The sequence below is a fragment of the Helicoverpa zea genome, chromosome 7, assembly GCF_022581195.2.
Source record: "Helicoverpa zea isolate HzStark_Cry1AcR chromosome 7, ilHelZeax1.1, whole genome shotgun sequence".
Lineage (NCBI taxonomy): Eukaryota > Metazoa > Arthropoda > Insecta > Lepidoptera > Noctuidae > Helicoverpa > Helicoverpa zea.
Genome location: NC_061458.1, coordinates 3,372,289 through 3,398,113, shown reverse-complemented (window position 1 = coordinate 3,398,113; position 25,825 = coordinate 3,372,289). Strand labels below are relative to the sequence as shown.

The 25,825-nt window shown below is 37.5% G+C and overlaps 1 protein-coding gene and 1 long non-coding RNA gene across 2 annotated transcripts in view; one reads left to right on the top strand and one right to left on the bottom strand.

Annotated features, from left to right (window-relative positions):
• LOC124631647 (phosphatidylinositol 4-kinase beta) overlaps nt 1-25,825 on the top strand; it is a 51,232-nt gene that overhangs the window by 1,681 nt on the left and 23,726 nt on the right. The gene's annotated exons all lie outside the window — the stretch shown is intronic.
• LOC124631648 lies at nt 20,657-21,824 on the bottom strand. Its single transcript, XR_006984529.1, has 3 exons — nt 21,516-21,824; nt 21,197-21,289; nt 20,657-20,708 (listed from the first exon to the last, which is right to left on the bottom strand). It is a non-coding gene; the product is annotated as an uncharacterized LOC124631648 (long non-coding RNA).

Below are 25,825 nucleotides of genomic sequence, written 5' to 3'. Positions count from 1 at the left end.
TACCTATGTAGTTTTAAAATCAGCCAAGGAATTGTATACTAGAACTAAAAATACATAACTAAGGAACTATGAATGTATATGACATGGATCGCTATCTCTTGTAACACATGTTTTTCAATTATACTTGAAAAATATCAGTCTCTACTTGATACTACTGAAATTGAAGATAGTACAAGTTTTCATAACTACAGGAGACTGTTTTTATCTACAATTAGTAATTGTATCTTATCAGTGACTCACAAAATGCATTTAAATTTCCACAATAGATAAAAGAGAAATGTTGATTAGTAACACAATAACCTTGAGTTTAATAGCCAAAATTGTTTTGTATTTAATAATGAATTATATGAATGGCAACATTGTTAGCTAAAACAGTAATTAATATTCATAATGCAGAAAGACTAGTATTAAATACTAGATCAAAAGAGTAAAGTTCAAACTGGTTTTTAGAATATGTTGATTTGAAAAATAACATTATACTGACACATGATTTTTTTTTTCAAGGAATTACAATTTAAATTGATCTTGAACCTAATACATACTTATTTAACTAGTAGATTTTACTACTTCAATTTTGAACTTGAGTCTAAAAGTTAATTCTACACCTCCAGGCAAGTATTGAATTTTGTCAAGTATCAAATATCTAATATATTTTAAAATCTATCAATATGAAAACATGAAAATGAATAAAACTACTTCCTTTTTCACTTTGAAACCAATAGGTGTTCTATTTCATTGTTTTAGGTTACAGTCTAGTTCAATTTTCATCAAAAAACTCAAATATTTGTTTCTTGAATCTATACTAATATAATAGAGAGAAAACATTTTTTTGTTTGTACCCTAAAGGCTCCAAATTATTGAAGCTTTCTTTCATGGAAAGCTGCATTCTTCATGAGTAACATAGGCTATATTTTATCCCATTACAGGTAGTAGTTGCTACAGAACTCGGGGTGAAACCACGGAAAAACAGCTTGTTATATTATAGAGAAACAAACTTTAAAAGAGTTGACCATTTTATATGTTAAAATTAGTTATTACAACAACATTCACTAGCCTTGTGACGGAGCTCATTAGTAATATGTAGTGGTTCCTTTTTTATTGGCATTCCAGTGTATGCCGCTACTTTTATTCACACATAAGGTATGTTCTGCTCTACGGGTTGTTCGAAAGAGATACCGCGGCCCTGGTACATAAACGGCCTATGACGGAACACGACGGTTTTTAGTCAGTAAGAGTCTGACACTCCCTCACTGCTGCTAACCCACAGCGGGAGGGGTCATTTGATGATTTTAGACGTCGAAAAAAAAAAATAATAAAAAGGTATGTTCTGCTCTGTTAGCTTGAACACCTGTTTGTGATTTATAGTAGTATGCAGCTTTATGTGTAAGCCAGTAAATTGTGATGGAAAATATTGTTTATTTACAAGTAATTAATATACAAATTATATACTACTGCATACAATTTTTTAATGATCTCTAATTGCCAAGAGCTATTTGTTTATGACTTAATGACTCATTTACTGTATTTTGTGTAGATTCCGTCATTAATGAAACAATTATTTAGTTATGTTTATAAAATTGTACTGTTCTTTGTTATTTGAATGCAGGCTTAAAGTCATTCCTAATGACTTATTGATAATGATTTAACCAAATTCAGAAGAACTGCTTTAATCCAGAATAATTAGCATTAAAACCTACTTAGCAGATAACTCTTTAACCTCTGCACCAAGCTCACTATTTGCGTGTAAGCAGTATTCCCGATTTCGCGTTCTCATTCCGTTATCGATATGGTCCAGTAGTGTTGGCTGCTCGAGATGTAGTAAACATCGATCGAGCGGTATGTAGAGCGTCTTTGACCGCAGCTCTCTGACCAGGTGAATGTACGAGGGCGAAAGTAAAAGTGGTCAGCGTCTCGACGGAAAGCGGCTGCCTCGATTTCCTGACGTTCTCGCCTCGACACGCCAGATTTTTTCTCGGATATAACGTTAAACCCTTGACATTAAAGTAAACATATCGACATTAAACCGAAGAACGAGCTCATAGATTTACCGAAACACATTCATGTACACATTGTATACTTCAACGTGAGAAGTTTGAGTAAATCTATAGATATTTTAGATGGAATTTCCTAGTATAGGCAGCTAATATACGGCTTTCGCGAAAGCCGAGGCTCCAAGGAATACTTCCATATCTATATCTCGCAAATTAATATTTTCTGAGCCAACTAGAGCTTGTAATTAATTTCTGCCAAGCCTGATCTTTATCTATGTTTTAAGATTCATGTTTGACAATAATGAACTTAGGAAAATGAATTTACGGAATTTTATAATTACCTAAGATAATTTTTCAAGACAATGACGAACCTAGCGGGTGTAAATCTCGTAATGCGTGTAAATAATGTACTTAATTCTGGAAAAAATTTAATGAAATATTTTCTTGTTTCCGTATATATACACGAGAGACAGTTAAAACACTGGTTTATTAGATAAAAAACAGGGATTTCACATTATGCGATGCTATTATCAATTGTGATATTTATTGCCTGTGCGGTCAAATAAATAAGGTGTGTATCCTTTGTGGAAAAAGTAGTTATTACCATTAAGTCGAACAACCCTCACGGTCGGTTCATTAGGTACTACATTGTTTTCTATTGATTTCTCTATTTCACACGGTGAGCATGCTAAATGCCATGTCAGACGAACATTAAACACACTTTTGAGTCTACCTCTAGTAAATGTATGGGTTAATTGAAAAGCATTGAAGCTAGACCATTCTAATGGGTATAGTCGATATGGGAATGTTTGCTTGTATAAAATATTCTTCATGAAAGCCTATTATTCTATTGTCGTCAGTAGTCATCGCTGAAAGATACTTATGTACTTATAGCATATTTGCAAGTAACGAGGCAACGTACCATGTAAGTACGGGCTATTTTCGTCATGTCGGTGACATTCGCAGCCAATACAACACAAGGTTGGCAAATTGTCGTCAATCTTCATGATTCGTAATTTATAATGTAAGTTCCTTTTATGCAGCAATGAAGCCTACTTTATTGTCATGGTTAATGATTTCCTTGACTTTGTTTTTCCTCTCAGAAATATCCTCAACGTCGCTGCTCATCCGTGCTACGGAATACGTTAGTAATATTAAACGAGACATTTCAATGAACAATGAAGTTTCAGCGCCACGTTGTTTTATATGTCCCTTGAAGCATGAATATTTAATTCATGAAAAGTTAAAACTCTGTTAGCGATTTTGGAAGGATTAATCAACGGCTCGGTCCATTGATTAATTGCTTTTTGTTCACGTTACGCTTGGAACAAAAGCGTTTTGTTCGACCGTAATTGATCATTTGATTAAGAACAATTGATGGTAGGTATTATATATTATAATATGTAATAATAATAATAATAAAGCCCCGCAGGGCATCTGAGGCGGATGACGGGGAGTAGCGACCCCGCGGGGCTATATATCCGAGTGCTCCAGGGAGAGTATACTGTCCCCCATCTCCGGCTTGCCGGAGTGAAGCATGACGGGGGATAGGTCTCCCGCCTCTTGGCTTGCCTTCACCGGCCGGTCAGAGTGGAGTCGCTAGAGCAATGCTCGGAGGGTAGGTGCCTCGTGGTAAGTGGCGAGTGGGCCGGTGATGCTGGACCCACAGGGAGCGCGTGATCTGCGTTTAAAGTCCGCCGAGGTATCCTCACCCTTCTCAGCCGCTCATGTACCTGTTGCCCTCTTGTTGCTTTTCAGTGACTGATTCCCGGGGGCCCAGTAAGTGAGTTGGCGAGTCTCCACCTGCCATTTTTACGTGTATTTATTACATTGTTATCGGCAGGTGCCATAGTTCCCGTAGTTTCCCCATTCCTAGTCCATTAGCATCCCATCACAATAGCCCAAGTAGTTTTCATCCATAGTTAGCAATAGTTTAGCACAGAACCGGGGATTGTCCTTGGGTACATTTCTATAGTGTATACAGGGATAATCGTCGGTTTTGTGTCACCATTTCATTAAAGTTGTCTCAAAAGGGCTTCAGCGTGTTGGCTTCGGCCCCACGTTCGCCTTCCAAAAATCCGGGACTCTGTAGTCCCGTGGTCGGAAAGAGACATACAAGATAATAATAATAATAATAAGCCCCGCAGGGCATCTGAGGCGGATGACGGGGAGTAGCGACCCCGCGGGGCTATATATCCGAGTGCTCCAGGGAGAGTATACTGTCCCCCACCTCCGGCTTGCCGGAGTGAAGCATGACGGGGGATAGGTCTCCCGCCTCTTGGCTTGCCTTCATCGGCCGGTCAGAGTGGAGTCGCTAGAGCAAGGTTAGTCCTGCTCGGAGGGTAGGTGCCTCGTGGTAAGTGGCGAGTGGGCCGGTGATGCTGGACCCACAGGGAGCGCGTGATCTGCGTTTAAAGTCCGCCGAGGTATCCTCACCCTTCTCAGCCGCTCATGTCCCTGTTGCCCTCTTGTTGCTTTTCAGTGACTGATTCCCGGGGGCCCAGTAAGTGAGCTGGCGAGTCTCCACCTGCCATTTTAACATGTATTTAATACATTGTCATCGGCAGGTGCCATAGTTCCCGTAGTTTCCCCATTCCTAGTCCATTAGCATCCCATCACAATAGCCTAAGTAGTTTTCATCCATAGTTAGCAATAGTTTAGCACAGAACCGGGGATTGTCCTTGGGTACATTTCTATAGTGTATACAGGGATAATCGTCGGTTTTGTGTTACCATTTCATTAAAGTTGTCTCAAAAGGGCTTCAGCGTGTTGGCTTCGGCCCCACGTTCGCCTTCCAAAAATCCGGGACTCTGTAGTCCCGAGGTCAGAAAGAGACATACAAATAATAATAATATTTTATTTTCCATATAAAAGTACACATTACAAACAAAACACTATACACTAATACAGGTACACAAAATTTTTTGTTGAACTCTGGTACTCAAGGTAAGATTTAACTTGAGTTTTGAGTACCAGGGCCCTCGCAATACAAATGATTCAGTAGTATTAGTTACAGTTCATGTGAGTTGGCGTGAAAAAGTCTAAAGATTTAACAAATTTTATATAAGTATTCTATATTATTAATAAGGTAAAGTGCATGCATTTTGGTGGCTTACGGATGCTAGCTTTGTGTGTGTGTGTGTGAGGGTGTGTGAGAGGGTGTGTGAGGGTGTGTCAGGGTGTGTGTGCGCGTGTGTGTGTTGCGGGAGAGGAGCGAGTGTAAAGTGTGGCGTGTAGGTGATGTGTCGTTTCTAGAGTGAATGTGTGGGTGTGAGTGAGATACGTAATAATGTATGACATAAATCCTATTATAGTATTGTTAATTTTACTATATGTGTAGAATGTTACCTTGTTTTTGTCTCTTCGAAGCCGACAGTAGCACTGGTTTTGTATACTGAGTCAATTAGTAACTGTTAGGCGACGGTCACGCAACCCATCCACAAAAGCATTACAAGGCTGTAGTCAGAGAAATTATCATTCATTCATAATATACAGAGTCCACGATGAGCAAACAGATAAGGTTCATAACTTCTCCTGGCGCTAAGAGCGGAAATCGGAAGTTAACACATCGCCAGCCGAACTTTTTGCTCGCAAACTGAAGCCGATGCAAAAAGTAGATAAAAGCAAAAGTTTGTTGCGCAAACTATTCTATAGGGGAGCACTTTTTGCTTCGTTTAACTGTATGGTTTCTGCTAGCCGGCGCAAAATGTCGTCTGGGTGATCAATTTTATGATTCATCGGGGCCCAACCTTAGTCCTGGTTTCCCAGTAAGTAATTTGTTTGTCTGCCCCGTCATACTTTGGAGAGTTCCCGTCGGAAAGCTAGCGTGCTTACTGCTTAGCCAATTACATCGTTAATTATGTTGACCCCTCATTGTTGCCAATCAACATCGGCACTCGAGGAATGCGACACGCTACTGGCCAAGACGCCCGCGATTATTAAACGAGCTGGTTTATTGTTATCGTCCAAGTTAACAAGACCCATCCAGCGTAATTCTAATGTTTTGAATTACAATGATACGAGGGCTTAATGTTCCTATGCAGCATGGCGTCTACAGGGCTCATAACATTATGGTCGTGGTTTATCATATGTATTTTTTGTAGTCAATCCGTGACACGATTGCGTTCGTCGGTATATGATACGAGTACTAATTATTGGAACAGTATGCCTCGTGAATTTTTCAGCCGTAATGTAATATGCACGCCTTTGAATATATTATAGCCTGTGCAAATAATGCTGGCGAAAGAGATAGCATTGTGAGTTTATTTTTTCGCGTTATTTAAGTGATAATTTATTTACCAACTTCAAGTACACTCCAATGTTTCTTGATTCGTTATAATGAAGACCTAATTTCAGTGCAGTCTTGTAAATATGTCTATGTAAGATTTTAAGATAACTTTCAATACGTTATTTATTTTGCATTCAATATGTAGAGATACTCTTTCGTTAATAGCAATCACTGCACATCACTCTTTATCAATCGCAATTTTTTATCGTTCTCTGGCGCTGAATCAGAATCGCGTCATCGTTTCGTACTCAAATTGTCTAATAAAAAATAGACGAAACCCGTCTAATTCGGTCGTCTGATACTCATGAGTTTACTTTGAGTTGGTTCGTATCGTGAGGACACGTGCACTGACGACTGATGCCGTAATCACGTGGCGACCAATGAGTTTGTGTTGTTGCCTACAACATTTTTATGATCCATCCGAAGTCTCATAATAATTAGCTTAATTAACAACTTGGGTATTCAAGATTAGGAATACACAAGTTTGACTTTGATTTGAAGTTTCGTCTGAGGTTTTCCCTATTGTTTATACGCTTGGTTAAATATGTGTGTAGTTTAAAATTTTGTTGTTGTCTTTGAACCGGTTTTAATCTGCTTAAAAACCCAGTCAACAACAAATTACATTTAATTTATTGACCAATATTTTGCTGCACACACTTAATAAAATCAATAGAATTCAGTAGCTTACATTGTGTAATCCAATTGTTCCGTGAAATTAACCCGAACGTAATTAAATACAACTGAACCAATGAAATTGTACACTGAACCTCTTGTATTGCGTTTCCCCGAGTTCGATAGGTGAAAAAAAAAATGTTTTGAAATACTATTATCAATGTTGAATGAGTTAATATGAGACTGCTTACAATCTTATATTACAGACTACATTGTCGTTCTAAAGTCCAAGTTGGACATGGTAACAAGGGCAGTAGAAATGAATCATTTCGGTCATGTTTACGCACTGTTGTTAATGATGAGTGTTGTCTTAATGAGCTGTTCTTTATCGAGTCGAATCGACGCTAAATATAGTGCGATTACTAATTCGTAGTAGTGGTCTTTCTTCTGTCTACTGATGTTTTATGTCGTGGCTCGTAGGAGCAAGAACTTCTGATTTATAAGTAGGCACTTGATCTAAATATAACTAAGTGACTAATAGGTACATTTGGTTTTGCGGTAGGTATAACTTTGATTGATTGTCAAGTCCATACTTTGTCTGCCAGACATCATCCATTTCATATAAGCAAAGTAATGGTTGATGATTGCATTTTGAAGAAAATATTTTTCTTTCTTCTTGGCTAGACGATTACTTGAACAAGAAAGCACTACAAAAATAAACTATAATTATTGACAGGAAAATATTCACAATATTACCAACCTCAATCAATATTCAGAGGAAAATCGAAGCCAATAAGAAATCTAAGGAAACCAATACTTCATAATGACGTTGAATTGAATATTGATAACATTCTCGTGGACCACAGACTCCACTTGTTATCCAGAGCACAACCAAACTGTATGTATAGATAGAAGCCGTTCTCGACTTTCGACTCGTTTGAGTATTTATTGGAGGCAATTTTCCAGTATCAATAATACAATCCGTACGTATACCGAATGTATGAACTGGCAACACAATAAACTGTTTTGTAGCTTTTATTTGCCAGTAAATATAATAAAATAAAGGACTGTCAAAAATTGCGTAATAAAACTCGTACGCATACATGTACAGATATCATATTTGCTGCTTGAAGGTTCAATTGTGTATTTCGTGTAGAATTAGATGAAGGCCAATTGTTTCATTATTATACTTAAAGAGTAACAAGAGAAGTCTCGCTTCATAGCTGAAGTGTTTATTGGAGGCGATCATAACGGATGGCGTTGCATTAGCAATCTCATGGGACGTGTAACGGACCTAGCCTATAGACTACCTACAGAACAGAGACTCCATTGTGAGACAAGAGCGACCATAACACGTCTTCCCACGGATTTATATCGAGGTCGGACTAAGGCTGTAACACACGATCGATTTAAAGTGTCAGGTCTCGAGAGTGGCGCCATCAAATAACCAGAACTGAGAGTTCACATGGTATTATCTTAGAATACATCATGTACATTATACAAAATGTAGGTTAGTGTCAGAGCAACAATACGGCACACAGTCGATCTTTCATTGTTTGCAGATTTGTCGCAGAGAATTGCCGATTGTTTCGGATTTTACTGTTACATGAGACATCTCTGTGGGTGAAGAACATTATCGGTTGACATTAAAGTGAAATCATTTCTATCTACAGTGTGCGATATGCCTTAAAACGCCCACGGATTTGATATAAAGGCCGAGTAGCTTAGCATTAGTCTTGCTGATTAAAAATACAGTCGTCTGATCTGGTTATAGTCAGATGACGCATTTATAATACGAAATCTCGACAGTTGAGGACTTGTAAAAATAACAGGTTATATCATTTGTTGCCAAAATGTTATTGTGTTTTTTTCCACGAAGAAATATTGATAGAAGTAATGTTGGGGCGACGACCTTTCAAGATGACAAAGTATCGGATGGGGGAAAGAAACAATTCCATCTCTAACTATACCTGAAGATATCATTAAATTTATGTACTGTATGAAGGTACATTGGCCAATCAACATTGATATGACCTTTCCTCAGTAAACGTCAGCTAAAGAAAAAAGCTTCCGAAGCAATCTAGTCAGCTCAGTGTAGACAGATAGATTGTTTTATGACGGAGAAAATAATTCCGAGAATGACGGTACACGACATTGAAGAGATGTCGGTCATGCAGATTGTAAAGTTCTACTAGATAGGAACGCGAATGCCTTATAAAGTTGACTATAATTAATTGCTCAAATACCGTTACCTGAAAAATCAGAAGAAATTATATAAACTCTAGATTTTATGACAGTAAATTGGTCAGCTCAAGTGCGTATAAAATATATAATTTCCTGTTAGTCACAACACAAAGTCACAATATTACATCGCGTATAATTTTTGCAAGTTGACTCACCAACTGTCTGTGTCAGCTAGTTTTTATTTCGACCGCTCAGACTCGGGAGAAATGATGCCAATTGATTACACGAAAGGACTGAATATAAAATGTGACATCATTCTCTTCTAACACAATTTTGTAAACGGACATCATACTCCTTTGTGTTAGGATTGTACGCTATGCGGTAAATACCCATGCTCACTATGAGGGAAGACCTGTACATTGACCCTGCAAAATGGGGACGCCCCAGAAACCCTCAAATAGGTTATTATTATTATACACATGATATTTGAACACACCCCCATATTATAATGAAGTTGATGCCACCATTGTAGGTCGTATTGTATTGATTAGAATTTAATTTACCTACAATGATGTACAAGGTATACAATCAACATTAATTAATACTCAAACTAATTACGTTTATTTCGGTCTGCAAAGCAATTCTCGAAAAGCTAACAAGGAAGATATTTATAGAAACAAGGAACTTGCGTCAGTTGATAGTCTATTTCGATGACATTCGTTACGGTGGGCTACAACGAGCCGGAGTATTGCCCGTGGGGTGTATAAAAGGGAGTGACACAATGGACGGAAATGATCAATCAGGGGCCCTCACCCACGAGAGGGACATTGGCGTAATAGTCGCCTACAGTCCGATGCAACTGCCCCCTTTAGTGTGTCTCAAGTATGATGATTTAATCTATGTCATCTGGCGGGTCAAGGGACTCAGACACTGCATATGTACATAAGCTAGTCATCTCGTCTGCTTACTGTAGATAAGGAGACAATGTGCATGAAGGTCAGATGAATAAAAGATAAGTGCTACTGATTTTTAACCATAAATTGGAGTAGGCCCGTTGTTTTGCTTCTTTTCTGGAAAATAACATTTGCTTTATCTAGTGAAACACTTGTCATTTAAAGGAAACAGCACTTATGTAAGTCGATATTTAGAAGCAAAAATAAGTAGATTTTATTTATAATTTGAAATACATAAATACCATTAAGTGGTCAAATTACATGAATTTTCAGACGATCTTACCCGGCGCTTAGTCATTGTTGTTTAGGTAACCGACAACCCAAACACTGTCCGGGGAAATCCGTGAAAAACATTTTTTTTGGTAAATAAGTGGACGATTCTGTGTGGATTACTAATGAACTAAAACTGTTTAGTGTTTCACTGGTTTCAAATGGAGTAGGTTCGGATAATTCGGCGGTCGGCCTCGTCGCTCGGTTCGGAAGTGGCAATTCATAGGTTCAACTCGCCTTGCACGCTACAAGGTCGATAATATCGTAAAAATAGAATCGCCAACCGCATGAATGTTATACTTGGCCAAACTGTGGTTTCTTACGTAGTTGCTTTACCCAGTAATAGAACATGAACAGTGACTAAATGTTTGCTCAGCAAACAATCCGTTATGCAATGAACTTACTTCTACATCCAATGTTTTGAGTAGATAATGATTTGTTTGAAATTCAGGCGTTAAAATAGAAACTAATACTGTGGTAATTGCTAATACATATTATCATCATGACGGGAAATGAGCGCAACGAATAAACAGAATTATCCGTTGCTTTTGTGATTTCAAGAAATATTCTGGTACGAAATTGTTGTGATTAGGTAATGGAATATCAGGGTCTTATCCACGATCAGCAGCACGTAACAGTATTTCTGTATTATAACAGTGATTACTTACATCGACCGAGTAAAAGGCAGGCTTTCTGTAGCCAATAAAATAACAATGAGGCCACTAAGGAACGAAACGAGTAGTAATACATTACTGCTTGATGTGGGTGTCTACGAGTCGTCCTGAATACTCGTGAAACATCACACTAATGGATTTATTGTATTTCAGCTGTGAATTAGATAACGTGGGTCTCTAAACCAGAAACCGGAGAAGTCTGACCAACTTAACTTCTAAGACAAGAATCTGTAAGGTGTTGTTGTATTTGGAGAACAATAATTTGAGCTAAATTTGGGCGTGGATCTCATTCATCTTGTTACGTAAAAGCAAGTATATTGTTTGCTTGAAGAGGTGAACGTTGAATAGTAGCTAGCTTCTACAGGCGGTTACGAAAAATACGGTCATCGTGCTTTCAAGCCGTGTTGGCTACCGCATTATGATGTCATTGGCTGATAGATCTTTCTTCAATGTAATGTACTTCCTTATCATTTAAGATTAGGAGAATTGACGTATTTATTATACCTTTCACCATATTCACAAAGAATTTTGACTTAGCAAGGCTTTTGACTTACATAAGGCTTTTGGAGCTAATCTACAGAGCCAGTACAGCGTCAGTAAAGCTCCTTTCCCCAGGTCCAACATTCCACATAGAGAAAGGCGTGAAACAGGGTGATCCACTATCACCAAACCTCTTCACGTGTACGCTGGAGGAAGTTTTCAAAAAGCTGACTGTGCCGTGGACATCAAAAGGTATCGCGATCGGGAGCAAGAGGCTTACAAATTTGCGGTTTGCTGATGACATCGTCCTTTTTGCGTCCACATCAGAGGAACTCCAACAAATGCTCCAAGATTTGAGCATGGCAAGCCGAGAGGTTGGACTTCAAATGAACATGAATAAGACACAGACAATGACCAACAGCACGAAACGTAGGGTCGAGGTAGACGGGCAAGCTCTACATTATGTCGACGAATACATCTACTTGGGCCAGTTAGTCTCTTTCGAAAACAGGCAACAGCGAGAAATCGACCGTCGCATTGAGAACGCCTGGAAAAGCTACTGGTCCATGAAGCATTACATGAAAGGGGACCTTCCCCTTTCACTCAAGCGAAAGCTAGTCGACATGTGTATCTTGCCCGTCCTAACCTACGGTGCACAAACCTGGTCTCTCACGGAGTGTCAGAAGTCCAAGCTCAAGGTTTGCCAAAGGGCAATGGAACGTAGCCTTTTAGGCATTAAACGGACCGATCGCATACGGAATACCGTGATACGTTCCAGAACAGGAGTCGCGGATGTGGGCCAAATGGCGGCGACATTAAAATGGAACTGGGCCGGACACGTCAGCCGAATGCATCCGGAGAGATGGGCCACTATTATCACCCAGTGGACACCTCAGGATGGACACCGCAGGCGGGGTAGGCCCCGGAAGAGATGGCGTGACGAACTGGGGAGGCCTTTGCCCAGCAGTGGGACACTACAGGCTAGATATAATAAAAAGGTCTTACGAGGTAAGAATCGGATAAAAAATACATGTTGAGCTAACCAATTTCAACAAGACTTCCTGCTATATTGTCTTGAAGTAAATTCATATATCTATCATAACGTGTGGCCGAGTTTGCCTTTGTTGTATTATAAAGTGCTGCACAGTGCACATACATGAAAAGTAATTTTAGGAAAACTAATAACACCGATTTTCTAAAACAAATAAGGTACCACCTAGAATTCACTACATGTTTGTTTAGCAAATAATCTGGTCAGTATTGTCAGGTTTGATCTTTGTTATTCTTCTATCTTTGTTGTTATACTGGTTTTTCACCTAGCGTAGACATTTTTTGGTAGAATCCAGTTGTGTCACCCTCACTTATAATTGTTGCTTCGTCACGGCAAGTGGCTTTTACATTCTATTGTGTTCAGAGGAAGCAGTATAATTGCCCTTGCAATGGAAGGAAGCTAACGTTTTTGAGTGTTTAGGAAACCACATTGTGTTGAGAAGAAAGCGATGATCCCCAGAGCGTTTACTTTGTGTGTTTGGCTTAATATACGTACTTGTGGAAATTGAATAACATCTTTACAGTTGAATCTTGAAAATACGTCGTGAAACATCGAAAATACAATTCTATGTTGTATAAGATTCATTTACTTGCTGAGCATGAAAGAAAAGAATAATAATCCACGTCCCTCCGTGGCAAAAAGTCTTTTGGACTTTATGGGTCACGGTGTCAGTGGAACACCATTACTTTTATTAGAAAACAAACCATCAATTTTACGGCTTCTCGTGTACAAATGATAATCCGCGGATCAACCATGCAAGAAATAACATTATCAGATACAACATCCATGAAGTGTTTTCCAATAGTTTAGCTATTGAAATACCGCAAGCAAATAAGACCTTGCAATAATTAAAGCTAGAACTTTTATGGGCTTACACTGTATCCTGCATTAATAGAAAGCTCTACAGGTATAACGCATAACGCAATTAAAACTTGAACTGACTTAGGCTTTCTAACTCACAAACACTTCAGAAACTAGGCACTACTTGGGTAATGCGTTTAAGGCCCAAGTTCAACAGCAACGTAAACGTAATACGATTTGATAAAAAGCGTCAATTTGATAAGGAAGAAGGAATAATGACTAATCCTCATGCTCATATTAGCACGACTATGTTCTTGGCACCCTTTATATGCTCTAACCTCAAAAGCGTATCCATAGTATTTGGTCGGACAATAGGCATGATGACAGTAATCAAAAATCATTAAAATAATATATTTATTAAATTAAACTTGAAGCTTGGAATATAAAACGCGCATTGTTTTCTTTATTAATAATGTGATTAATATGTATTTTTATAAAATAAAATTACGAAATAAGGCAATCCGCCATGATATCTTGAACACCAATCAGAGCTCGTGACGTCATTTCTCAAAACAACTCGCGCGAAAGCGCGCGAACGTCACATTTCGTTATTGTGAACTTCCACTGCGATCTTTGTTTTTAATTAATTAGTTGTTTATAACACGAGTTATGGAGCCCGGATTTATCAATGCAAACAGCGCTAATTTGCCTAGAATTGATATCATAATGCTGGGAAAGTTTTTGGCATCAAATAAAGATTTTTGTTCAGCTGAATTTAGAAATGTTAAAACTTCCATGTAAGTATACTAGTTTAATTAAAAAACAATGAGAGATGAAACCTAACCTCGAAATAGTTATTTACATTATAAACTATGCTACAATCTAGAGAACTACGTAATAACTTACATCAAAGTGATCTTCACAAAAATAAAGTTGTACCCTGGGCAATATTGCTTTTGAATCTCGCCTTGCAAGTTTAAGCCACTTGTTTCGTATTTTTGTAGGTATTGTGAGGAACGTACACAAATAACTTATCAGGAGTTGTTTTGGATGTGTTCTTACTTGGTCCCCCAGTGACCCCACAACACCTATGCCCTTTCGAATTCATATTTAATAACACAAAAAACTTAATTATTGCACGAGCGTTGTTCACTTGCGTCTTGTAATTTCAGTCGTGACGTCACAAGTGACACCATGACACTGACAAGCGTTTTCGCGCCGGATTCAAAGTGGACAGAGAAAAATGCAATTATTTGATAAAAAATCTTCGCATTTTCTTAAAATTAATAATTTTTCATATAAAATAGACGTATACCTACATCATACAAAGGAATTTAAAAATTTGTCATCATGCCTATTGCTTTCACGTTTTACTTAAACATTTGGTCAACCTGCCAATACTACGAACACCTGTTTCCACAAGCCATACTATACCTACAAACTTATGTTCAGAGCACGCGCTTGGAGATTTTGTTTGTTTTGCTAGTAGAACAGCGTTTGTTTTCAAATATGAAGAGAATGTTGATAAACCAAAAGTTGGAGATGTAGGTACTCCGCTTAGTCGTCAAGCCAATTTAGCCAGTATATTAGGTCAAAAGGAAGGACGTAGCTCGATGATAGATGCACGGCAGAAATAGTCTGATCCGGTTGGGAATGGCCGGAAATTGCATCGGTCACTTTGTCTGCCACTAAGGAGAATATTATCTTGTACGTTGTCTCTTTGAGCTAAAAGCACGTTCTCCAGACGTAGGATAAGTTGGAAATTCGGTACACTGAATTTTACCAAGAAGATAAATAAATCAATTTAACAATACAATTATTTAATAACTACGTTTCGGCTCGGTGTGAGCTTTATGCATGTAAATGTACCGTTTAACCACAAATTAAATGGGTCAATTTAATGATGTTTATTACATGAGAAATACCCTTTTAATTAATTCCTTTATACGGGTAACGTAGTAATGATAAATGTGGTTGTCAAGAAGTAACCCTTCGACAAATAACATACGGGTCGATTGGATCCCCGATTCAATTTATTGAATTTTAGATCACAATAGGATCGCCACGCCTACGGTCCTTTCTGACCTTGTTAACATTCAAGGTCTATTTACTTTGTTGTATTTGATCACATTTTCCCACAATACAACTGTTGTCAACTAGAAAATCACAATGGGATCAATTTCGATGATTTTACAAAAGATATTTTTTTATTTTTTGCTTAAGAAACAGAAAATGTGATAAATAACCAGTGGTGTTGCTCTTTTAATTTGATCTTGTTTAACTTGTTAAATGAATCAATTAAATCGTACTGTATTGAAACCATTTCTCAACATCTTGAGTAATAAACTTCTTTTATGTTCGACTTTGGAATAACTTTCTACCCAAAACAATGATATTGAGAGGCTTTGAGAACATAAAACAGAGAAAGTCTCATTAAAATATGCCTACTGCTTTTAATTGATATGCCTCAACATGTACACCTTTGTTAGGCTTCACAGACTTTACTTACATAAAGGATGACATACCACTTCAGTCTGCACATTCATCTGGCATTTTAAAGCGAAAACCGTCAACGGTTCGTACGTTTTAGTGCTAAAGCACTCGGCTAGGGCACGTTTTGCAAAATCAAGCTGCAAGACAGGGTTTAACATGAATACTTTAATTCAATTTCATCGAACCATTAATATTCAGTATTTGTATACTAAATATCTGTAAATAATTAAAGAACCAGTAATTAACACGCTTATTTTACTTATCAAGCACGTGTACGGTTGAATTGCATGCGTTAATGCGTTTTGGTACCACAATGGCATTCCTTCCTCGGTTTACACATCAACCGGTTGATTTATTTTATACAGTACTGTGGTTATCCAACCAAACTGGAACATATTACTACCCGGGACATTCTACTAGTGACTTGCGTATAAATAGTGCGTTCAAAGTACAATTTCTTATCAACTCATGAGGTCTCTAAGCAAATTACATTATTATATCTGTGACGACTGTGTACAATTTACACATAGTTTGGACTATAGCTAATAGTTCTTTGAAGTTGGATTTATATCCATTTGTAATGCCAGCTTCATTTGTCACGATGAAAATCTCCAATGGTTTGTTTCGTTTATTTCGTTTGAAATATTTTTACATCTGTCGTTTCGCACTTATATCTGTATGAAATCGAAACGAGTGGCAGATGGTTGGCGAACTACCGGCGACCAATCCGGGACCGTTAAATTTGACAGATGCACCCACATAGGCCGCAGATGCAACCCTGTAAACATTCGCGATAGCAGGATGATGTCCCGAACTTTTTTTGCTTTGTTTCCCGAAATTACTTATTAATTTTTCGATTTTGTGCTTCTGCACATGGTGTGCTAGTGTTGTTGCTTATTCGTCTTCATTATCTTCTCCAGTTTTTGACGTCACTATGTTAAACGCTACTCTAGATTTCGTCACCGACTCGACCTTCAGGCCTAAAACAAATTGTACGTTTCAATATTTCTTGAAATGGTTACTGCGTAAACGAACATAATTGCTTTAATTACTTCTCACGTATTTATAGTTCAGTTGTTTCAAGTAGAATTGTGTTTAGTTAAGCTGTCTTTAAAATAAGCAGACGATTCCTAAGAACGTTCGAAACGTTAATTTAAATCAGACTCAGTCTACAAACAAAGCGTAAATGAAGTCAAAGAAATTCTCACAGTTCAAGAAATACTTGATATTTACTTTGCAGAACAATAATGAAACAAATGTATTAAGTAGAAAATTTTGTTGCCAGAAAAGAGAAGTAACCACTGTTCTAGTATTGTCTTCCTGAACGTGAATAAGCCTACTCACTCATCTCATTTGGATACAATCAAATGACAAGGATCTGTGCAGCGATGTAAGAACTTGCTAGTTGAATTTATAAATGATCCATGGCTACTAGACCGTTATCCCCCCAGGACAGTGTATAACGGTCTATCATGGGCGTAGCCACACTGGGGCAAGCTGGGGCACTTGCCCCACCCTGGGCCCTGGCTCTAACCTATAAGGTGTCTAATTAAACAATGTTTTTTTTACTAACTAACAACATCAACAATCATATGTACTATCCGCAAGTTATTGCACAAAAAAATTGTCGACTTTGAAAAGAGAGCGATCAAAACAAAATACACGCTCGAGTTCCCGAACGTGCGCGGCGCGCGTCATTTGAAAGCGAGCCGTATTCCCTAAAAGAATAGGTGCTATGTGGCGTAGCGAGCCGAGACGTCCATCTAATCCAAAAAATAATGCATTGAAGTAGATGGAACTGGTAGACGTGATCAAAATTTCGGAAATGCAATTTTATCCTAGTGTAAAAACCGCGCTCGCTATTTTGCTTGCCCAGCCATGTACGACCTGTACAATAGAACGATCGTTTAGCACAGTGGTTCTTAACCGATGGTCCGCGGACCACTGGTGGTCCCTGGAGGCATTCCGAGTGTCCGCGAAGCTTAGCTGCTCGACGTTGCTATACGTTAAGGTGGGTCTACGCTAGACGAACCGAGCACGAGCGAAGCACAAGCGGAGCCGTCGTTCGCGGCATCAAGTGTGGACGTACAACGAACCTACAACGATCACTGTTCTCGAACGTAGTTTTCCGCAGTGAGTTCGCGGCTCTTGGCGAATATGGATGATATTAATAATATTGCAGTAGCCGCTACTGTTGCAGCCAGCCAAGCCATTTTTATAAAGGGCGTCACAAGGGCAAAACCGACAACAGGCGGAACGCAACCGAGCACGAACGAAATGCTCGCAGCGCGCTCGTTAGAAGCTTGTAAATTGGTCCAGACTAGACGAATTGTGTTCGGCTCGTGCTCCGCTCGTGCTCGGCTCTTCTAGCGTAGACGCAGCTTTAGGTATCTAACTTTATTTTTATCGACTTATCTATGTGAGCGAGGGGGTTTTCGTATGGACGTAAATCGGGTGTGTCGTACCTAGTCCTCCATTCATGAAAATGTATATTTGGGCGACAATTTACGTAGTTTTTGGTTTTGAGTCTTAGAAATAATTAAAATTTCGCGCTCGCTTCGCTCACGTATTCAGAAACTATATTATTTTTGTATTTGTCAAGAAACAAAAAGTTAAGTACGTTTGGGCTAAATTTTACGTAATAGTTGGTTTAAGTCCGATAAAAATTTCGCGTATTCAGAAACTATATGCCCTTACTTTTGGCTTTTGTCTTGTGTGTGATTGTTTATTTTCTGTACCTGAAAATATAAACCTCTCAAATTAAGAGATTAACAAGTTTGAGATTAACGGCTCAAGATACAAAAATCGGAGGGCCCCCGCCCTACCCCGGGGGATAGGTTGACTGCTGCCCCACCCTGAGCCCAAAGCTGGCTACGCCCATGCGGTCTATGCGGGAGTCTGTTGAAGAGATTTATGGCACGACATATATTTTTCCTCATCACTACAGTATCAATTGATTTTGGAGAGTGCTTTATCCTTGTAATATTTGTTGTCTTGTTGTTTAAGTTCATGTTACACTAAGTATCTTTTAGCCTTTTTTCAATAAAATCGCGTAAAACCAGTGTCAAGGAATCCTTACAAGTTATTCTGGTGTGTCATACGCTGGTTGGTCGGAGTCGTCTATTGGATTAGCCACAACCCTCATACAAAGTTAATTGAGTAGCACGTGGTAGTTAAACATTCTCATGTAGTGTAAACTTCTAATTTATTTTATTGATTTTGTATTGGCCACGTGTAAAGTGTGATCCTTTAAAGTTGACATAGAGATCAACAGACAGAATGACTTTGCCTTTTCGTAACTTAAATCAAAGACGTAGGTAAAGAAATTCTATTTGAAACAAGTTTCGAAGTCTTTCTAGCGTTATCAATTATTTATACCAAAAGTTTTGCACCGTAGAGAAGACCTGTGAAATAGAAGAGAGGGTAACATCAAAAAAGCAAAGGATCTTCCAATAATTGATCAAAGTAAATTGGTAGCAATCATACTTTGTGATGTCAAGTGTACTATAAATACTTATGGAAGTAATTGCGTTAATTTCTAAACGAATTAATAAACAAGACTTAAACTTATCCGTACACAACCAGCGGGCCTAGCATGGCGATTCTATCTCTATTCTACCAAGAAACGACAAAGCTCTTTCTTTCCCACTCGACATGTCTTCTACCCGAGCATGGCGCGAGCTGTAGACTCGCGTTTCTATCAAGAGAAAGACTTTCCATAGCAACGGATAAGTAGCTAGTGATGGGTCGTTCTGCGATGAATTTACGTTTAGTTAGCCAAAAAAATGTGTCAATGCACTATTTTTCACGCATGAACCTATACATAAACTCACGTAACTCAAAGCAACAACAAAACGTATTCATCGAACTTATTTCTTATCTGTGGAACTAAAATGGTTGATGTTTGTTTGTTAATTTGTTTACAAAAAACGATTCTTGTTGTTGATTTTACATATTAATTTAAGTTGTTGATTTTTAATATTGGTGACTACTGCGGCAAGGAAAAAGTAAGTAGATTTTGTGATTAAATAAATAAAGTACTGATTATTCCAATAGTTGTGTGTAATTAATCTAAACGAACAATAATTAATTATCCATACATACGATGAAAAGAACAAAGGAAAATAACATAATAATCTCAATAAATGGTGATCGGTGGCATTGTCTGATGAACACTTTGCCATGCACAGTTCAATGTGTTCCTCACTGTTATCTTGCTTCCCTATATTATTGCCCGAAGTGTTTTTACTTTCGCCGTTACAAAAACTGTTTATTTACAGCGTACGAAGTCCCATCCAATAAACAGAGAAGATAATATCGCGATCCATTGAGAAAAGAAGGCCACGATAAAGAAGAATGGGTCAGTATTCAAAAGCTGCTGAAAAAATATGGAAAAAGAACGAGTTCTTGGCATACAATGCTGACACGAGAAATATTCTATTAGTAAGTGTCTTTAAATAATATTCATTTACTAGTAATAGTTCCCCAGACTTGTTGGCTTCATTCTAGCAAAACTCTCATGCTTTGTTTTCAAAATATAATTATGGCAATAATAATTATAGTACCTATTTGTTGCTTGTGTGATATAATATAAGCAACAACTCTTAAGATAAAAAATAAAATGAGACAATCATTTACACAGAGGTAAAGGTTTATTTACATAAAATTAAGGCTACAGATAAAGTCATTTATTCAAAATAGGCTGAAAATCAGCAGCAGAAGCGGTGGAACAAACTCCCCAGCAACTCAATTCTGTCTGTATGGTTTGAAGAACTGTTGATATACAAAGATATTCATAATAGTTGCTCTTCTGTGAGTTGCAGCTTGTAGTAAGCTACCACTAAGGTCATTAGTGTGTCTCTCTCTCTCTGCCTTTCCTCGGGAAGAGTTGTAGCTTGTAGCATAGGCACCCTGCAAAAAGAAATAACTGTGTTTGGTAAAGAGTTTTTACAGTATTATAAAAGAATAACATACTGATACTGATACATTATCAGCATTATTATTGGTGTCATGAGCCAAGACCCTAATGCATAACTAGAATCCCCTGAAAATGAATGATAATTTAATTTTGTGTTCTTGTTTCAGATTACAAAAAAAGGATGCTAAATGACAGCTGGGCCTTCAGTTTACAAATTATAAATTATTGAAATTATATTATTTAATAAAGAATGTGAATATTAAAATCATAATGGTTGTTTATTTAAAATGTAATTTTTTTCTTAGCAGATAAAACTGTCCAATTCTAGAGTCATATAGCCTGCGCAGTTCGTTCTTAATGAGAGAACTATTGAAAATTGATTGTTTATGAACTCTGTCACGATAATTGGCATTTATGTTCAGTATTTTGCACTCAGTATCTACAATCTGAAATAGAGGTCATATCTAATATTAGGTATAACCTTGTATTCATTGCAAAAACAAATTGTTTAAAAAATTTGCTAACAGTGGTTAGTAATGTTGTTAATGACCTAAGCAGGACCCGAGCAAAGAACCTGCAACAATTAGACTTTGTTAAATATTTTTCTTCTGTTTAATCATTTTCTTGCAATGAAGGGCAATACCTACATAATAGACAAAATAATCTTAGAAACAATAATAAATGAAGTGAATAGATTTTTCTATATTTAAACCTTATCTATAAGGACGAAAACTTTGTCATATTTTTGGTTGATAACAATTGGAAAGCACAACAAAATAAAATAGACTGTAGGTACTTACATTGACAAGAACAGGCAGACCCTGAGATATAGGAGACAGATTCCTGGCACAAATACTGCACCATCTCTGCACATTTACGTTTTCGATGTCGAGAGGCTTAACACTCGTATAGCTCGTTCTTTGAGCTTTACACTGATTCTTCTCAGCATAAATACTGACCACATGACGACGGTAGGACCCCGAAATACTTTGTAAATGCTATTTGAGAACTTAAAATTATAATAATATTCTTGTCTACTCTTGTCTAGGTCCGATGAGATGTAGAGTATTTGACATTTCATATAGAAAGTTATATCTACTCCCAAATGTCAAAAGTAGATAAAATATAGTCGTCATGCTCGACGCGATAGACACATGTCGATGAAGAAAAGAAACATTTCTCTTCTCGATGTCAAACATCGCCATGCTCGGATCGATAGAAATCTTTCTTCAATCTGTCATTTTGTCGATTCTCCGGTAGACAAAAGCTGTTTCTATGGCGGTCATGCTAGGCCCGCAGGTCAAAATTATATCCTGAGAATTGTTTAATTAACTAGGAAGACTTCGATAATTGAATTTTGCAAAACCAGATTTATTAATTCAGAATTTATGTAACAAGCTTATCTCTTCACTTATAAGATTTAGTTGATAAAAAATTCGCAACACAGCGCTCACAAAACCTTGCATAACTTCAATATTACGGTCCAGGTGCCATTGAGAATACATTCGGTTTCTCAATCGTCTTTTGCATTAGTTTATGACTTTTCGCCCGTAGTTGGAAGGGTTGCAATTACTACGTTATGCAATCAGAGAATCCATACTTTTAATGAGGAAAATGGAGTGGAATATACGCTGACTTTTCCTTTGAACCGTCATTATTAAGAGTAACATTGGAAACAGTTTCTCCGAGAACTATTTTCCAATCTAACCGGGCTTCGAATCCATTACTCTCTTCTACTTTACATTTTATTCTCTAGACTGGCTTCGTAACAGTCTATTAAGCGTTGATTGGTTGAACGAATGTGCTCTGAAGTATAATTAGGTCAGCCATGGTTGAGAATATTATGTGCCTAATGTACGCTAGTGTCATATTCATAGTTATGCGCTAGATTAATGGGATTGATAATATTATTATTACATTACTATGACCTTATTTTTATGTCGTAACCGCAATTGATGGGTTTGTTTGCACATGTTCTAAACGCGAATAACGAGACATGTGTGTTTGCTAGTCTGCGATAGTCATTATAGTAGCTTAGAGTTGGGAATATGAAGATTAGAGTAACACATTCTCGGGGATAGTTTAAGTGGTAGGGATTAAATCAGGAGCATAAACAGTATTAAATGCCTTCTGAAACTCGTGTGCGGTTAACCAAAGTGAGCGGTGCTGCGGTGTGAGTTATCATAGGACTAACTTAATCTCGTCCCATATCGTGTCTTTTTAAATTTCTGTTGCACCTGAAAGAGATGAGCCCTTTAAACTGAATGAAAGCGAAGAAGTTAATGACTGCATGAGTCTGTATTTAATGGTTTTAGTTTTTGTACCTAATCAAGGTATTTATGAGTTTTAAATATCTGAATATTCCATTAAATATTCAGTCAAAATATACGGAGCTGTTAAACTGCTGTTGGTTGTAAATCATAATGTGAATAGGTTCTACCTGGAAATTACTACTCGCAAACAACTGACACAGTTGTTTGAATTTAGGTCTTTCACGAGGATATGAAATAGTATAGAATTTTCCAGCAACCAGTTGTATACGAAAGTGTATGTAATATTTCAAGCTAGTGGAGTAATTATTTTTTCGTAATGGTTTGTAATAATGTAGATTATGTAGTAACTTTAATACATCGTAGGTACGTCTAACTTTTATAGAGTTCTATATTAAATTAGATATGCTAAACAAAATAAAAACACACTACGTCCATCTATAATGTCGTTTAATACGAGTGAACCATTCATCTAAAGAATTTGTTGAGAATCTCGAACACAAGTCCATATATTTTAGTATTTGAATACTTCAAAGGCATGTTTAAACTAAACGTCAAATATTTATTTTCTACATAAATACGTTTCTATTTGAGCGTAGAAGACTCCGCTGAGAACTAACTGTATGCGGTATTATGGTAACTTGAAATTATCTATACAAACACGTGTTTAGAGAACGTTTCTACTTTGAAAACAATGAATATTTCTTTGGGATAACTGACAGAATGCAACAGAATGAAATGACTTTGTAACTGGGTCCATAAGTAAGGCCAATCTGAATTCTACTTATAAGAAGTAGTATCAATATTTCTATTCTATTAACACGTAGATGCAGAAATACAAGGTCGAAGGAAGCGTTCACTTTCGCTACCACGATTTACTCGGAGTCTAAAGCACGATTTTCACGTTCCGTCAACACTTGCGATCATTGCTTCAAGCAATTATACTGTAACGACTACACTCATGGCACGATCATCATTTTGTTGTATTTTTGCTCAAAATGAAGCATTTCTTACTTACTTTCTCCGTATACCGAATTTAATGATGATCAGCAGACTTTATTAGAAATCTCCGACGCCGTGCAATAAATAGATTAAATCCGAATTAAAACAAAGAAGGTCTCGCAATGGATTTAATGTAGCAGGTGCTTGCTGTGCGATAGATTAAATACACACAATGATCGATTGTGTACAAAATCGGTTTGCAGAAGCCAACACCAGCTTTCACCAATATTCATACAATAACACAACAGTGTGATGCCGAGTCGAATCAATCCGCTATTGTTTGATATTGACGTCAATACGCGTCGTGAAATGTGTCCATACGTATTGATACACACCAGTACAGAGGCCTTCAAGTTTCGCTGACTAGTTCTCCGCAACATTCACCTGTTACTTGCAAAGATCTCGTGCCTCGAAAACAATCTTTAATCATCGGAAGCTATCACGAAGCTTATTCTTTAAAGTAACTTTTCACTATTCCTTTGGAAAGCTCTATGGTGTGGTTTGAAAATTCGTACATGTTTATTAGGTAACTGGTTATTTTTATTTTGGAATGTGCCACGCCAAGTGGCGTCAATGGAGCTGTAAATAGTCCTAATTGGAATCAATATAGCAGTTGCCATTAAATGATATGTCAGTCCATTTAGTATATTTCATTGGTTTCGAAGTCAAAGGTCTTCATCCAGTAATTGTTTTGTTGTTTTCAATGTTCTTATTTTTACGTTGTCACATTCACAGATTAATTTGTTTTGACGTGATTTTAGAATTCGTGTCATAAAGTTGGAAGACAGTAATCGTGTTGAATCTGTCGGGTCGTATCTTACCTTTTGGGCACGCGACTTCGGAGAGTGGGTATTTGTTTAGTCCATCGTTTGTAGTAGTTTGACCTACTTGGGTGTGATAACGTAAACAAGTTGTCGCATAATACCGGAAAAGGTTGTAAGTTAAGATTTGAACGTCGACCGAGATACCACACCTAAGCTAGAAATAGCTGTCGTTAAGTTTGGCTTTACTGCGTGTACAGTAAAATATTTGCGGAGTTTCTAAGGTAAACATTTTGGCTTCGTTCCATGAAATAGTAAAAGTCTATCTGAAAGATAATTGATCATCAATATTTTATTTAATGATTATGTCTTTATTATAAACATAACAGCATGCTACAACGTTGATTTCAAGTGCAATACCTGGACTTAAAGAAAATACACATTGAGAATGTCTACTTGAAAAAGAACGCGCAGACTTAAGATGTCTGATATTCAAATGATAAATTGCAGTCATCACTTCCTACCTATCAATCAATCAAAGCATCGATATAAATCTTATTAACAAATTAACGACTGTCATGTTTAATGGAGGTTTCCGTACTAAATATTCCGTTGCTCCGTGCGTAACTAAAATAGGATTGGATGAATGAATCCTTTCTTTCGATGCCTCAACACTGTTGAACGGCACATCTGTTGGTGCGAGGCACCACATGCACGATTCTCGATAACGTTCCAAAAATAAACCAATGATAATTCGTTCAGCACTCACGCTGTGTATGGAATGTTCACTCATTGAGTGCCCACTATACACACTTCCACTTCCTCTACTTTCTTGTGTGTGAATACGCGGCCGCATTAAGAACGCCATCGCCGCTTAAGACTGCGTTGCATTTTATGTATCTTCCGAGAACGATAGCTAACTTTGTGATAAACTTTTCGGGGTCATCGGCCGCTTTCTCCTACTTAGTGAGTTAGTATGCGTTCATGAATCTCGGTTATGTCACGCTGTTTGTTGCAAAAAGAGTACAAATATGTGCAGAATACAAGAAAACATCTGAAGTCCTAGATAATGGTTTA